Here is a 15,616-nt window from a genome sequence, read left to right on the forward strand (position 1 = left end):
TAATGGGTGGTAAATGGCCGGGTTGGATTTAGAAACATAGAAAATACGTGCAGGTGTAGGCCATTCGGCCCTTCGAGCCTGCACCGCCATTCAATATGATCATGGCTGATCATCCAACTCAGTATCCTGTACCTGCCCTGATCCCTTTAGCCACAAGGGCCACATCTAACTCCCTCTTAAATATAGCCAATGAACTGGCCTCAACTTCCTTCTGTGGCAGAGAATTCCAGAGAGTCACCACTCTCTGTGAAAAATGTTTTTCTCATCAAGGTCCTAAAAGATTTCCCGCTTATCCTTAAACTGTGACCCCTTGTTCTGGACTTCCCCAACATCGGGAATAATCTTCCTGCATCTAGCCTGTCCAACCCCTTAAGAATTTTATAAGTTTCTATAAGATCCCCCCTCAATCTGGACAAGGACATACATGGGCAATTTTCTACTTTGACAGGTAAGTGGTACATCCAGCTTTGTGACTCTACTGAAACACCTTGGCTAAGGGTGCAGCAAGTTCTGGAGCATTAGTCCAATATGGCCAGAATGTTGTCAGCACTCATAGCCTGGGAATAACCAATGCGTCAGTCTGAAGAAGGGTTCCTACCTGGGCATCGCCTGTCCATGTTCTCCTGTAATGCTGCTTGACTCCAGAGATACTCCAGGATTTTGTGTCTGCCTTTATCCGTTTCTTAATATCTTGTGGAGTGAATCAAATTGGCTGCAAATGGTATGTATCATACTGCAGGAGGACAAGATGGACCATTCACTCAGCACTTCTGGCCGAAGGTTCTTGCAAATGCTTCAGCTCTTTTCTCTCTATGTGCAATGATACTGTGACAAATTAGTTTCTGGTAGAGCAGGATGTGTATCTGAGATAACTTATTGGTTTCTATTGCAGTGGAGAAAAACTGTCCTGGAGAATATATGCAGGAGGAACACTCTTGAGTTATGAGGAAGTAAACTGATTGAAGAAGCAAATAGATTTAGTTTACGATCACAATTATGAACATACACAAGCAATTATGAGCAAACACAAACTGTGCCACTTGGACTGTCGTTTTGAAAGGATCATAGTATTGGGCAGTGAAAAGAACCAGAGAATGCTGGCAATTCAGAATGCACAGCCCCACCAAGCATGCCAGCAGAGGGTGTGCCCCTGATTCCTATTGACTCCAATTACACAAGTGTTTGGGAGGAACCAAGAAGTATTTATCTTACAAACACTGGCAAATACGGATAGTAGGGCTACTGCTCACAGGGCCAGAAACTCAGGTTTGATCCTGACCTCGGGTTCTATCCGTGTGGAGTTTGCACATTATTCCTGTGACTGTATGGGTTTCCTCCAGATTCCTCCCACATCCCAAAGATGTGGGGATTTGTAGGTTAATGGACGTCTGTGAATTGCTCCTAGTGTGCAGAGAATGGATGAGTAACTGGGATAATATAGAACTAGAGTGAACGGGTAATCGATAGTCAGCATGGATTTGGTGGGCCACAGGGACTGTTTCCATGCTGTATCTCTCAACTAACTACATAATAGCTGTAGAAAATGGTAGTTTGTGGCCGCCTGAAACTATGAGGTAGCACAATATAGGCTGAGGATGCAATGAATATAGACAGATCTCTCCAGGAGAGCAAGTGTGTTGATCAAGGGGCACTGAATGACTAGCATCTTGTCAGACAGAATTTGGTGACAGACCATTTGAGGGGGAACGTAAAGTGTGGGCTGAGAAAAGACACAAGCAGTTGAAGGTAGACACAAAATGCTGGAGTAACTCAGCGGAACAGGCAGCATCTCTGGACAGAAGGAATGGGTGACGTTTCGGGTTGAGACCCTTCTTTAGACCTCAACCCAAAATGTCACCCATTCCTTCTCTCCAGAGATGCTGCCCGTCCCGCTGAGTTACTCCAGCATTTTATGTCTAAATTCAATTTAAACCAGCATCTGCAGTTCAATCCTACACAAGCATTTGAGCCAGACGTGTAGCATGATGATAGCAACCACGCTGGCACAGCTAGCACAGATGAAGAGGCAGAACTTGGGACTGCAACAGTTGCAAGAGAAGTTCCATGAAAATGTTTACTCATTATAGAATTGCTGAATGGACTGAAACAAGGAGAGATTATTGCTTTATAAGAGGACTCCAATGAACAGCACAACTCATGCAGCACAACTGTGTGTGCGTGGACGTTTTGGAGAAGTGATCCATTGAATGTAATGGTCCCCTGAGTGAGCTCAATGAAATGGTCCCCTGATGAGCTCAATGAATGAAGTGACCAAGTTAACAGTATTTTGATGCAAATGATTAGCCGGTAGATCTATGGAAACTAAATCAATGCATATATTCAAGGCCAAGGTAGAGTGAATTTTATATCATTCTGGGGATGTGTCACTGTACCCAAAATTATCGTACAATTATCCAATTTTCCATGTACTGAGTGTGCCAGATGATTGCTCACATTTATCAACGCTCAATTAGTAACAATATTGACTCTGAGTTGCAATGTAGTCAGTTCCATTCCCAATTCAGAGAGGTATGCAAAGCAAAAATTAGGCTTAAATTCCAGTGCACTGGAAGTGCCAAGTTTTTGATGGGTTGTTAAACTAATACCCTGTCTGCTCTCTTGTAGAGGCCTAAATTCTCAAAGCAGCATTTTGAAGACGAGCAGAGGAGTTATCCGCAATGTGAAGGAAGGAACTGCAGATGCTTGTTTACACCGAAGATAGACACAAAATGTTGGAGTAACTCAGCGGGACAGGCAGCATCTCTGGATAGAAGGAATGGGTGACGTTTCAGGTCGAGACTCTTCTTCACACTGAGCTTCAGGGGAGAGGGAGTTACAGAGATAAGGAAGTCTAAGAGATTAAAAGAGATGAAGGTCAAGGAAAATGTAGAATGGCCCATTGTCTGTTCAATTTTCATCGATGTCACTTAATACTCACTAAATGGACTAATACCTGTCAATTTTTGAGTGAAAATGATTTAATTTTTAAGCCTGATTATTTAAAAATGGCTGTTGGCTGAGAAGTCCAAAGAAATGCCCCTGCTGCAATCTCATGACAGCACAATAAAGCAAGAGAATGTTACATGGGAAATTGTATAAATTATTTTTTAATAATTCTTTTGGATTTACAATAGCCCTTTTGAGTGTGAGGTGCCAGATTGCTCTGGAGAATAGTAAAATATGGCAGGAACTGTCATCTATTTCTCATTTCTCTCCCTCACTCAATAATAATGTCCTCCCCCTTGGTATTTTATAGATGATTGGGGAAAGAACGTATTACAAGCAGAATTGAATGTGAAAAAAATATCATATATCATTCTACAGAGCAGTACTTCAGTTCTATAAGTTATGGCTGCATAGAACCACTTCCTTATTATTTTAGGCTGCCTACCCAAATAAATGACTAGTGGGGTACCGCAAGGCTCAGTGCTGGGACCCCAGCTATTTACAATATATATTAATGATCTGGATGAGGGAATTGAAGGCAATATCTCCAAGTTTGCGGATGACACCAAGCTGGGGGGCAGTGTTAGCTGTGAGGAGGATGCTAGGAGACTGCAAGGTGACTTGGATAGGCTGGGTGAGTGGGCAAATGTTTGGCAGATGCAGTATAATGTGGATAAATGTGAGGTTATCCATTTTGGTGGCAAAAACAGGAAAGCAGACTATTATCTAAATGGTGGCCGACTAGGAAAAGGGGAGATGCAGCGAGACCTGGGTGTCATGGTACACCAGTCATTGAAAGTGGGCATGCAGGTGCAGCAGGCAGTGAAGAAAGCGAATGGTATGTTAGCTTTCATAGCAAAAGGATTTGAGTATAGGAGCAGGGAGGTTCTACTGCAGTTGTACAGGGTCTTGGTGAGACCACACCTGGAGTATTGCGTACAGTTTTGGTCTCCAAATCTGAGGAAGGACATTATTGCCATAGAGGGAGTGCAGAGAAGGTTCACCAGACTGATTCCTGGGATGTCAGGACTGTCTTATGAAGAAAGACTGGATAGACTTGGTTTATACTCTCTAGAATTTAGGAGATTGAGAGGGGATCTTATAGAAACTTACAAAATTCTTAAGGGGTTGGACAGGCTAGATGCAGGAAGATTGCTCCCGATGTTGGGGAAGTCCAGGACAAGGGGTCACAGCTTAAGGATAAGGGGGAAATCCTTTAAAACCGAGATGAGAAGAACTTTTTTCACACAGAGAGTGGTGAATCTCTGGAACTCTCTGCCACAGAGGGTAGTCGAGGCCAGTTCATTGGCTATATTTAAGAGGGAGTTAGATGTGGCCCTTGTGGCTAAGGGGATCAGAGGGTATGGAGAGAAGGCAGGTACGGGATACTGAGTTGGATGATCAGCCATGATCATATTGAATGGCGGTGCAGGCTCGAAGGGCCGAATGGCCTACTCCTGCACCTAATTTCTATGTCTATGTTTAAATACCATTATTGTTAATAAAACAAAACAAGATTACTCTCTGTCATCAATCATCTGTTGCTCGGCATCACAAAGTATATTCTTCTGTGTTCATAAGAAGCAGTGAAAGATTCTTGGACAACAGTAACCTTAGTGTACTCCTAAAAAGTAAATACCTCAAGGTATAATGAAAGATTTACGCACATGTCCAAGGTAAATAAGGAAAACAGGTAATTTCTCAGAGATAGCACAACTTTAGAAAGGTACACCTGACAATAATAAACTTAAACCCATATACTGGTGGTGAAAAATGTGATGAGGCATAGCCCATCAACTTTTGAATGTATGTTCTCATTGTACCAGGACAGGAAAATGAGCATTACAAATACTGAGGCGTCACAGTTGGACCGAAGGGCCTGTTTCCAGGCTGTGTGACTATGAAGATAAATGGGTGCTTCAAAGAGTTAGTGTTGCTGTGGCTGGTAGATGGATAAAATAATTTTCATGGTCAGTATTCAAATCGCTAACAAAGAATCCACAGATTTGATTATGAATGAGTATGAGATAACATAGCTGGCCAATTCTATTCCCTCACATCAATCAGTATTCTTAATCAATGGCACTTTACTGTTAAGGTGCCACTCTGGACAGGCATTGAACCTAATCCTATCCTATACTAAATCTACATTTTCCAGCAGATACTAATCATATGTGGCAACTCCAGGTCCTGCCACCAAGGACATATGAAAGCATTGTATACAGCAAACAATATGGGAGCAAACAAGTTGCTGCAACTTGTGCAACTCTGCAAGTAGTTTCTAAGTTGGTATAATAACGGCATCCAAGCAACAAAGAGATAAAACTCTTCCTTTGTAAACTGTAAGACTCAGAATCATATTATTTTCCTGATTTAATTTTTCAAGAAAACACATTTTATAGACAATTTTCAGTGTAAGTAGATTTCTTTCCAGTCTCAGACCCGTGAAGTGATAACACCAAGGAGGAAAAGTTAAGAATGAGTTAACAAAATCGGGCAAATGTCAAAAGAAGTGTTCAAAATGAATTTGTTTCACCGAGTACACTTCAAATTCATCCTGAGCAAAATTTAAATTATTTAGAAATTGGATTACAAATCGATGGAAACCTGATGAATAGTGTAAGGTGTGCTGAGGTGGCTGTATTGATTGCAGTTTTAGAATTATATGAGAAAGTAAATCAAACAAAATTGAACATAAACTGAAAATAAATTATAAGAAGACCAAGTCAGTTGCAATAAAAATGAGATCCTCTAAAAAATGTATCTGAGACTGAACAATGTGGAAATAAACCATGTAGGTAAAATAGTTTGCAAGAGCAGCCTAGTAACATTAAATAGCAATTCAGAACGAAAGTGAAAAGAGGAATTGATAAAAGAACAGTTAACAACCTGAATTGTATTGCTATTGGTATTGGCTTTTTATTGTCATGTGTACCGAGATTGTGTGAAACTTTGTTTATTACCCTAACTCCTACCATACATGAGTACATCAGGTAATGAATAGAACGATTGTACAGATGATAATAATAATCAATTTTATTTTTGGGCGCCTTTCAGAAATCTCAAGGACACCTTACAGAGATTAACAGGAATAAAAAACATATAATCAGAATAAAATAAATAATAAAGACATCACAGAAACACAAATTAAAAACAGAATTCAGTCCAAAAACAAAAAATCAAAAACACAATGTGAAAAGATGTAAGTAGATCCGCTGGGGACAGCACACAAAGAGTCGTCATGCCAATGGTGTCTTCTGCATAATCGCAAATTGAGGATAGTTATAAGAAATCAAATCCTTGATCACTTTGTGTTACAAACTGTACCATAGAGAGGTAAAAGTTGATTTGGGATATACTAAAAAGACTGAAATGATACCCATTGTAATTGCACATGCAAACGATTAACAGTAAAGCAGGAAACAATTAAGTCTATTGGCAAGTTTGTTCTTTGCTTTATGTAGGAAGAAACTGCAGATGACCGAAGATAGACACAAAATGCTGGAGTTACTCAGCGGGACAGGCAGCATCTCTGGGTAGAAACAATGGGTGACGTTTCGGGTCGAGACCCTTCTTCAGGCTCAGTCTGAAGAAGGGTCTCGACCCGAAACATCACCCATTCCTTCTATCCAGAGTTGTTCTTTGCTTTTCTTGATACTGTTGCCGATATCTCTATTGTCTCCTGAAGTTTGTTGAGAAGAATAGCTGATGAAAGACATATGAATATACCTGAGCGGGAACTTACAAAGTTGAGAGAAGTGGCATTGTGTAAAAGTTTTCCTATTTAAACTAAATGTCATGAAATCAGAAACCTGTCCTTTACAATTGATTTCACAATCTCAGTAGAGCTGGTAGACTGGACAAGGTAATCTCATTCGAAAGAAAATTATTTGGAAAAGTGAATGAATGCTGCAATTCATTTGAACAGAAACTGGAAGACTTAGAGTTCTCTGGCACATGTCCAGCAATGACAGAAAGCGATAATGAAAGGGAAAAGGAGAGTTGATTTCATCTGCCGTGCCCAGTAGTGTTTTGGAGTATGGGCAAATTCAATATGCTTAAAGAGATGGCAATGTGTCAACATCCATATTAGACAACATGTGGAAAGCCAGTTTAGGAGATGTGGATCAGGAATTTAAACCTAATAATTGCATAGTAGAAAGAACATTGCAATTTTAAATCATGTACTAGAGTGGTGCACACTAAAGTTACCAGCTAGGAAATCAGCTGCAACAAATGTCACATATTTTTTATGTTGAGATTATATTTTACAGTGGTGTATGCAGAGAGACTTTTGTACTCATTTGCAAACTTAGAAACTTAACATGGAGTTGCAACAAGCAAATGGTTCATTCACATATTGCATGCATTAGGTGACTTTTAGGGTAATGTGTATATTCTTGATCAATGTCCTTGTCCCATTAAAGACGTGAAGAGGGATTGATAAGATCAACACTGAGAAGCTGTTTCCATGACTAAAGAGTACAGAACCAGAGACATATTCTAAGAAAGTGGGTTGTCCCAAGATGAGAAGAAATTTCTTAACCTAGATTATTGTGAATCCTTGAAATTTACTGCCTAGTTCAATTGATTTTTCTACCTTTAACGGAAGTAGTGAATATGGGAACCAGGCAGGAACATGGACGTGAGGTGAATGTTGACAAAGGAAACTGCAGTTGCTGGAATCTTGATCAAACCACAAACCCACGAATTTGGTGGCCTTGCACCTTGCTTGAAATGGAATTTCAAGGAATAGCCGTGAGTTAACTGCCAGCCCACCAGCCGTGAGTGAGTGAGCTGCCAGCACGCCAGGCTTGAGGGACTGAGCTGCCAGCCCAAGAATCCATTCGGCCCACAATGTCTATACTAGCCCTCTGGAAACCAGTCCCTTCAGCCCACAACACCCATACTAGCGCTCCAGAAAATCGCCTAATTCTACTCCTATAACTTATGACCTTTTGAGGTAAGGTCTCAGATTAATAACCTTGCATCGGAACTGTGAAAAGTCAGAAACCAAACACAGGTTGTAGGGAAGAGGAATTGGTGAAGAGAACAAGCAAACAGTTGGGGTGCCGTTTGTAAATGCAGATCCACTGTAACCTGATATACCCCCAGATGGAATTTTCAAAATTAAATGGATTCACTTTCCCAGGCATTGCAATGCCAAATTGATGGTCTTCCAAGAACTGCCAAAAGCCTTTACGAAAAGATTTTATTTGTATTTATTAAAGATTTTTCCAGGGAGCAGGATGAGTAGATCTACACGACCAAAATATAGGCCAAATTGATTGGAAAATAGACCAGAGCAAAGGGCATAAAAAATGTATTATTTATCAATGCCTTTAGGTAGTCAGACTTGCACACTATTAAAAAATGGAAATGTTGCAGCCTCATGGGATGAATGTAACAGAAGCAAATTCTAGACCAATTGAACAATTCTAAGTACTTCTTCAAACTGATCAAAAAAATCCAAATAAAGTTACAAATTCTGCAGATGGAAAAATGAAGGGAAAATACATCTGATTTTAAATACGATGTGCCCTTCAATAGTTAAACCATAAGACCATAAGATATTGGAGCAAAATTAGGTCATTCAGCACATCGAGCCTGCTCTACCAGTCGATCATGGCTAATCTATTTTTTCCGCTCAACCCCATTCTCCTACCTTCTCCCCGTAACCTTTGATGACATTTAGAACCTATCGAACCCCGCTTTAAAAATACACAATGACGGCCTGCATAGCTATCTGTCGCAATGAATTCCACAGATTCACTGCCCTATGGCTAATTAAATTAACCCTCATCTCCATTCTAAAGGTACATCCTTTTATTCTGAGGCCATGCCCTCTGGCTCTAGACTCGCCCACTACTGAAAACATCCGCTCTATGTCCACTCTTTCTCGGCCGCCTAGGTTAGGTGATCTGCTCCACTGGTTTACAATTCATATGACAAAAGTAAAACATTACCATACCATTCATGAGGGTATTCCCTCTTTTTGGCTGTCCAATCCAAGATGCAATAGCTTACAGGCTCTTCCCCAGGTTGAGGCATGGTTCCGTTCTTGTGAACAGTTTGTCACCAGAACAGTTTGCAAGTCAGAAAGGTGGTGGCAAACCAAGCCCCCTACAGAAGATGCCTGCAGCCCCGCAGCAGCCGGCAAATCCATCCCACTGCTCTCCCAAACGCTCGCTCATATGTATTGGGACGTACATACTGTAGGTCAGGTGTTTATAGCCTGGGGAGGATCTGAACTTCATTATAAGTAGAAGCGGAAATTGTTTGTAAATGTTTGAAACAGTCATCAGGTCATATGGAAGAAGGTCTCAATCTGAAACATCACCCATTCCTTCTCTCCAGAGACGCTGCCTGTCCCGCTGAGTTACTCCAGCATTTTGTGCCTATCAGGTCATGCAGCATCTGTGGAAGGAAGAACAGAGGTAACAGTTCCAATTGAAGGTCTATCATCAGATTTTGACCCATTTCTGATGAATGGTCCTTGCCATGAAAATGTTAACTCTGTTCCTCTTTCTTCAGTGACCTGTCAAGTAGGGCTACACAGTGGCGCAACGGTGGAGTTTCTGCCTTACAGCACCAGAGACCCAGGTTCGATCCTGGCTAGGGGTTCTGTTTGTATAGAGTTTGTACTTTCTCCCTGTGACTGCGTGGATTTTCTACTGGTGCTCCAGTTCCCTCCCACACACCTAAGACATACATGTTTGTAGGTAAATGGGCTTCGGTGAAGTTGTAAATTGTCCATAATAGGTAGGGTAGTATTAGTGTACGGGGAGATCACTGGTTGGAGTGGACGTGGGCTGAAGGGCATGTTTCCTCGCTGTATCTTTAAAGCAAATAAAGTCCAGATGCTGCCTGATTCGCTGAATACTTGCAGCATTTTTAGATTACATTTCTGACTTCCGCCATATGTACTTTGTTGATTTTAAATTACATTTACTTTATCATTCTCTACAGACACATTTTAAGCTATTCATCGAGGTCTAGAATCTGGTCTGAATTGAGTTTGGTGATGTGTCCAATAGCGTAATACCTCTGCAAACTCACTTAAATGACATGGGTGCAGTAAAACAGGACTTCTGCCATTTCATATTTAACAGAGATCTGAATCATGGAATTAGGTTCATTAAATAAATAGAGAGGACAATTCATTTCTGCAAAAGTAGAATAGAGGCACTGATTCTGCTATATTTCCAGAATTTCAAGCGTAGGACTATCTTAGTTTTACTTCCATGAAGGAAAAAATGAAAGTCCTTCATGAGGATTTTAAGGATGGCACAGTGACACTGCTGCATCACAGCACCAGAGGCACAGATTCGCTGCTGTCTGTGGGGATGTTCTCCCTGTGACCGTGTGGCGTTTAGTCCAGATGCACTGGCTTCCTCCTATATTCCAAAGGCATGCAGATTTGTAGAGTTAAGTGGCCCTGGTAAATTGCCCCTCACGTGTAGACAGTGAATGTGAAAGTGGGAATAACATAGAACATGAATGGGAGCTCGATGGCTTGGACTCAGTGGGCTGAAGGGACTGTTTCCATTACATCAATTCAGGTAATTAATTCAATCTGGAGAAACTCAGCAGGTGCAGCAGCATCTATGGAGCGAAGGAAATAGGCAACGTTTCGGTCCGAAACCCTTCTTCAGACTGATAGGGGGTGGCGGGGAGAAGGAAGGAAAAAGGAGGAGGAGGAGCCCGAGGGCTGGGGGATGGGAGGAGACAGCCCGAGGGCTAAGGAAGGGGATGAGACAGCAAGGGCTAACAAAATTGGGAGAATTCAATGTTCATGCCCGCAGGATGCAGACTCCCCAAGCGGAATATAAGGTGCTGTTCCTCCAATTTCCGGTGTTGCTCGCTCTGACCATGGAGGAGACCCAGGACAGAGAGGTCGGATTCGGAGTGGGAGGGGGAGTTGAGGTGCTGAGCCACCGGGAGGTCAGGTAGGTTCTTGTGGACCGAGCGGAGATGTTCGGCGAAACGATCGCCCAACCTCCGCTTGGTCTCACCGATGTAGATCAGCTGACATCTAGAGCAGTGGATGCAGTAGATGAGGTTGGAGGAGATACAGGTGAACCTCTGGCGCACCTGGAACGACTGCTTGGGTCCTTGAATGGAGTCGAGGGGGAAGGTAAAGGGACAGGTGAACATTGAATTCTCCCAATTTTGTTAGCCCTTGCTGTCTCCTCCCCTTCCTTAGCCCTCGGGCTGTCTCCTCCCATCCCCCAGCCCTCGGGCTCCTCCTCCTCCTTTTTCCTTCCTTCTCCCCGCCACCCCCTATCAGTCTGAAGAAGGGTTTCGGCCCGAAACGTTGCCTATTTCCTTCGCTCCATAGATGCTGCTGCACCCGCTGAGTTTCTCCAGCTTTTTTGTGTACCTTCGATTTTCCAGCATCTGCAGTTCCTTCTTGAACAATTAATTCAATCTGTTGCCTCACACGTTCATGTCTTTTTAGGTTACACAACATGAATGAATACTGCTGGATGGTAAGATGGCACAACAGCATGAGAAACTTTCTCCAGACAAGTGCTTGAAATGCTGGCAAAAGGCAAGCAGGCATAAGGTGAGCCTGTCATAACAGCATCTGTCTTTTCAGGTGAAGTTAAAAGATTCAGAAATTTATTGGATTCTGGGCCTATCTCAAATTCCACTCCTATCCTGACTGCCTCAATTCCACACCCTAGAGACTAGAACTATAGCTTCCTTTCTTTCTGTTTACTTCGCTTCCTGAGCCGATTGCTTTAGCCCAGATTAACTGTCATTTGCTATTCATCAGTCTATCATTCAGCCTACAAAGCCTTTGTGTCCAATTTGCTATTTCATTTTTGTTTAAAGCTCTTTCCTCTTTTGATTTCATCAGTAAACTTTGACAGCTTTATTTCTATTGCAACATTAAATACATTTCATGCACTGCAACCAACAATGACCTTGGCAATCATTGTTGTGGTGCCTAACAGTGACCACTTGTCATGATAACAAAGCTTCCTTCTCAACCATCTTTGCGTTTCCTGGTTCAGTGTATGCTCAGTGCTTCTCAAACATTAATAACTATTTCCTGTGTTAGCACCTTTGGACTGATGTATGATACACCACTGAAAATTTCCTTTAACATAAATACATCACATTCACGTTTTCTGTAGACAGCTTGGAGCCCAACATGAATCCAATGGGTCAAATGTAGAAGCAAGGAAATGCAGGTGCTACTTTGCCAAGGAAAGACACAAAATGCTGGAGTAACTCATCGGGTCAGACAGCATCGCTGGAGCATACGGATAGGTGGCATTTAGGGTTGGGACCCTTCTTTAGACTGAAGAGGTGTCCCAGATCGAAATATTACCGATCCACGTTCTGCAAGGATGTTGCCTAACCGCTGAATAACTCCAGCATTATGTTTCTTTCCAATGAGTCAAATGTCTTCTGTGCCATAATAAGTATGCATTTACAGTAGCATGGTTAGAACTACTCTGGTCTCTTGAGACATGAAGTTATGGGTTCCAATGACTAACATTGTCATCCATGTTCTCCAGAGATGCTGCCTGACCTGCGATACTCTAGTACTTTGTGTCTTTTTTTTAATTTGAAAAAGAAACCAAATATCGATTGAATATAAATATCAACTAATTAAATATATAAACCAAGATTTTAAAGGATTGCAAGGTAGGTGAAGTGCTGTAGCTGCAATATGTGGGAGAAGGCGTTTCTGCAAACACATCAGGGCTAAGTTTCTACAACTCAAAGAATGTTGGCTTGGAGTTATTGAGCAGTAAGCTGATTTGTAGATGTTGAGGAGTGCAATGAATGAAAGACTGCGATGTCTGCTTTTTGGTCAATGCTTCATGATGCACTGATGTGAGTCTAAGCTCAATTCTATTTCCTGATCTGGAGTATCTGATACTCAGGGAATTCGCCTCTACCATCATGCCGGTGGTCTACATACCACTCCGAAACATTGCCAAAGTAGCATTACACGGATTATAATTGGTTGTCAACTCAATTGTTCAATAGTTCAAGGGTGCTTTATTTGTCACATATGCAACGACAAAGTGAAATTCTTTTTGTATATTTACACATGCAGATGCCGCCATGTTTTGGCACCATGTCCAAAGCCTAAAGTCCGGCCAGCCCGGCGTGCTCGATATACTGGCGCAGTTCCCGCAAACCGACGTCCCGCTCATCATCCAGTCATCTTTGTGATCCGGGGGCACCTCCTGCAGCTGACCTTGAAGGCACTGGAGGCATTACCCCAGTTCATCCTCCTACCGGCCCTTGTTCCTTGCATCTGACGTCTCCAGCTCCCTCCCGGTTCCCTCTGCTGCTGAGCCTTTGGGTGGCTCCTGCGGTCTTTTGAGCTTTTGGGCAGATCCATAGTCCGATGAGCTTTCAGGTGGGTACCGCAGACCGACGAGCCATTGTGCGGGTCTGCGGTCTAACAAGGCTTTGGGCAGGCCCCGCCAACCACCGGGCATTCGGGCAGGAACCACAGTTCGGGAAGGCCTGTGCCACCGCGGCACCTCGGAAAGGCAACTCTGCTGAGATGGTGAACCCTAATGCCCTATTCACCATTGCCAATGACTTAAATCAAGTTAACCAGGAATGTACTGCAGGGTGGTGTCCCTCAGGGTTATGTGTTCAGTCCCTTGCCCTACTTGCTGTGCACCCATGGCTGTGTGGACAAGTACAGTGCCAAATTGATCTTTAAGTTCACTGGTGATACCACTGTTGTCATAACCACAAGAATGAAGAGATGAAGTATAGGAAAAGGATTGTGAACCTTGTGTCATAGTGTCAGATAATAACCTAGCCCTTTATGTCACCCTGACAAAAGAGTTGGTTGTTGAGCTGATGAAGCAAGTGGATGAACACAATTCTGTCCCCATCAACAGAACTGCTGCACAGACGGTCAACATTTTCAAGTTCCGAAGCATCAATATCACCAGCGACCTTACCTGGTCCTTTCACACTGATGTCAGGGTTTAGAAAGTTCAACAATGTATTTGCTTTCTTCTGTGTCAGAGAAGATTCAGCATGTCTACAAGGATTCTCTCTGAAGCTCAATGGAAAGTATTCTGATGGGATTCACGTCTGCCTCCCAGGGCAATGTTTCTGCTCCTCACCACCTGAACGTGTAGAGAGAGATGAACACATCATAGCCTCATCTCTTTGTTCCATCCAGTCCATTTTCACAGTGCCTTGCATCAGCCAGGAGGGAACTATCATCAAGTTTGCCTGATGCCCTGGCCATTCCCCTTCTATCTTCTATCTTCTGGGAGAGGATACTGGAATTTGCAGGAAGAGAGAGAGCTGTTCTAATGAGGTATAGTGCACTTAATTCAAATGGGGACATGACCTGGTGTGTTCGATAACTAAGGATGTAGACAAGGCTTTAAATTAATAAATGTTAGTTCAAATAAAATAAATGTTACAAATTTAAAAGTAAATGCAATGCCTTAGATCGTAGAAGCAAACTGAGAATTGATAAGCCAAATCAGACAAGAACAGGCAGAGAGTTTAACTATTATTTCATAAGTAATAAAAATCAATTCAAGAAAACGTGGGGAAAAAAATAAAAAAATTTACATCTGAATAGTGGCAGTGTGAACTGTGATGAGGATGCTATAAGAATGCAGGGTGACTTGGACATGTTGGGTGAGTGGGCAGATGCATGGCAGATGCAGTTTAATGTGGATAAATGTGAGGTTATCCCCTTTGGTAGCAAAAACAGGAAGGCAGATTATTAACTAAATGGTGTCAAGTTGGGAAAAGGGGAAGTACAACGGGATCTGGGGGTCCTTGTTCATCAGTCAATTAAAGTAAGCATGCAGGTACGCAGGCAGTGAAGAAAGCGAAAGGCATGTTGACCTTCAAAACAAGAGCAGTTGAGTATAGGAGCAAAGAGGTCCTTCTGCAGTTGTACGGGGCCCTAGTGAGACCACATCTGGAGTATTGTGTGCAGTTTTGGTCCCCTAATTTGAGGAAGGACATTCTTGCTATTGAGGGAATGCAGCGTAGGTTCACAAGGTTAATTCCCGGGATTGCGGGACTGTTGTATGCTGAGAGAATGGAGTGGCTGGACTTGTACACTCTGGAATTGAGAAGAATGGGGATCTTATTGAAACATATAAGATTATTAAGGGTTTGGACACGCTAGAGGCAGGAATCATGTCCCGATCTTGGGAGAGTCCAGAACCAGGGGCCACAGTTAAAGAATAAGGGGTAAGCCATTTAGAACAGAGATGAGGAAATACTTTTTCACACAGAGAGTTGTGAGTCTGCGGAATTCTCTACCTCAGATGGCGGTGGAGGCTGGTTCTCTGGATACTTTCAAGAGAGAGCTAGATAGGGCTCTTAAAGATAGCGTAGTCAGGGGATATGGGGAGAAGGCAGGAACGGGGTACTGATTGGGGATGATCAGCCATGATCACATTGAATAGAGAAATAGAGAAATAGAGAAATCTTGCTCTGATGAAGGCTTTTGTAGTATATCTGGAGTTATGTATACAGTTTTGGTGTCATACCTAAGGAAAGACATATTTGAAACCAGTAGAGTGTGGAATTATTAGATTGATTAATACGGTTGTCACATGAAGATAAATTAGGATTGACCTTTATTCTCAGATGTTGAGTAGCATTATTATTATCCACGATTTGTCATGGACCAACCACA

This window comes from Amblyraja radiata, chromosome 8 (genome assembly GCF_010909765.2).
Source record: "Amblyraja radiata isolate CabotCenter1 chromosome 8, sAmbRad1.1.pri, whole genome shotgun sequence".
Lineage (NCBI taxonomy): Eukaryota > Metazoa > Chordata > Chondrichthyes > Rajiformes > Rajidae > Amblyraja > Amblyraja radiata.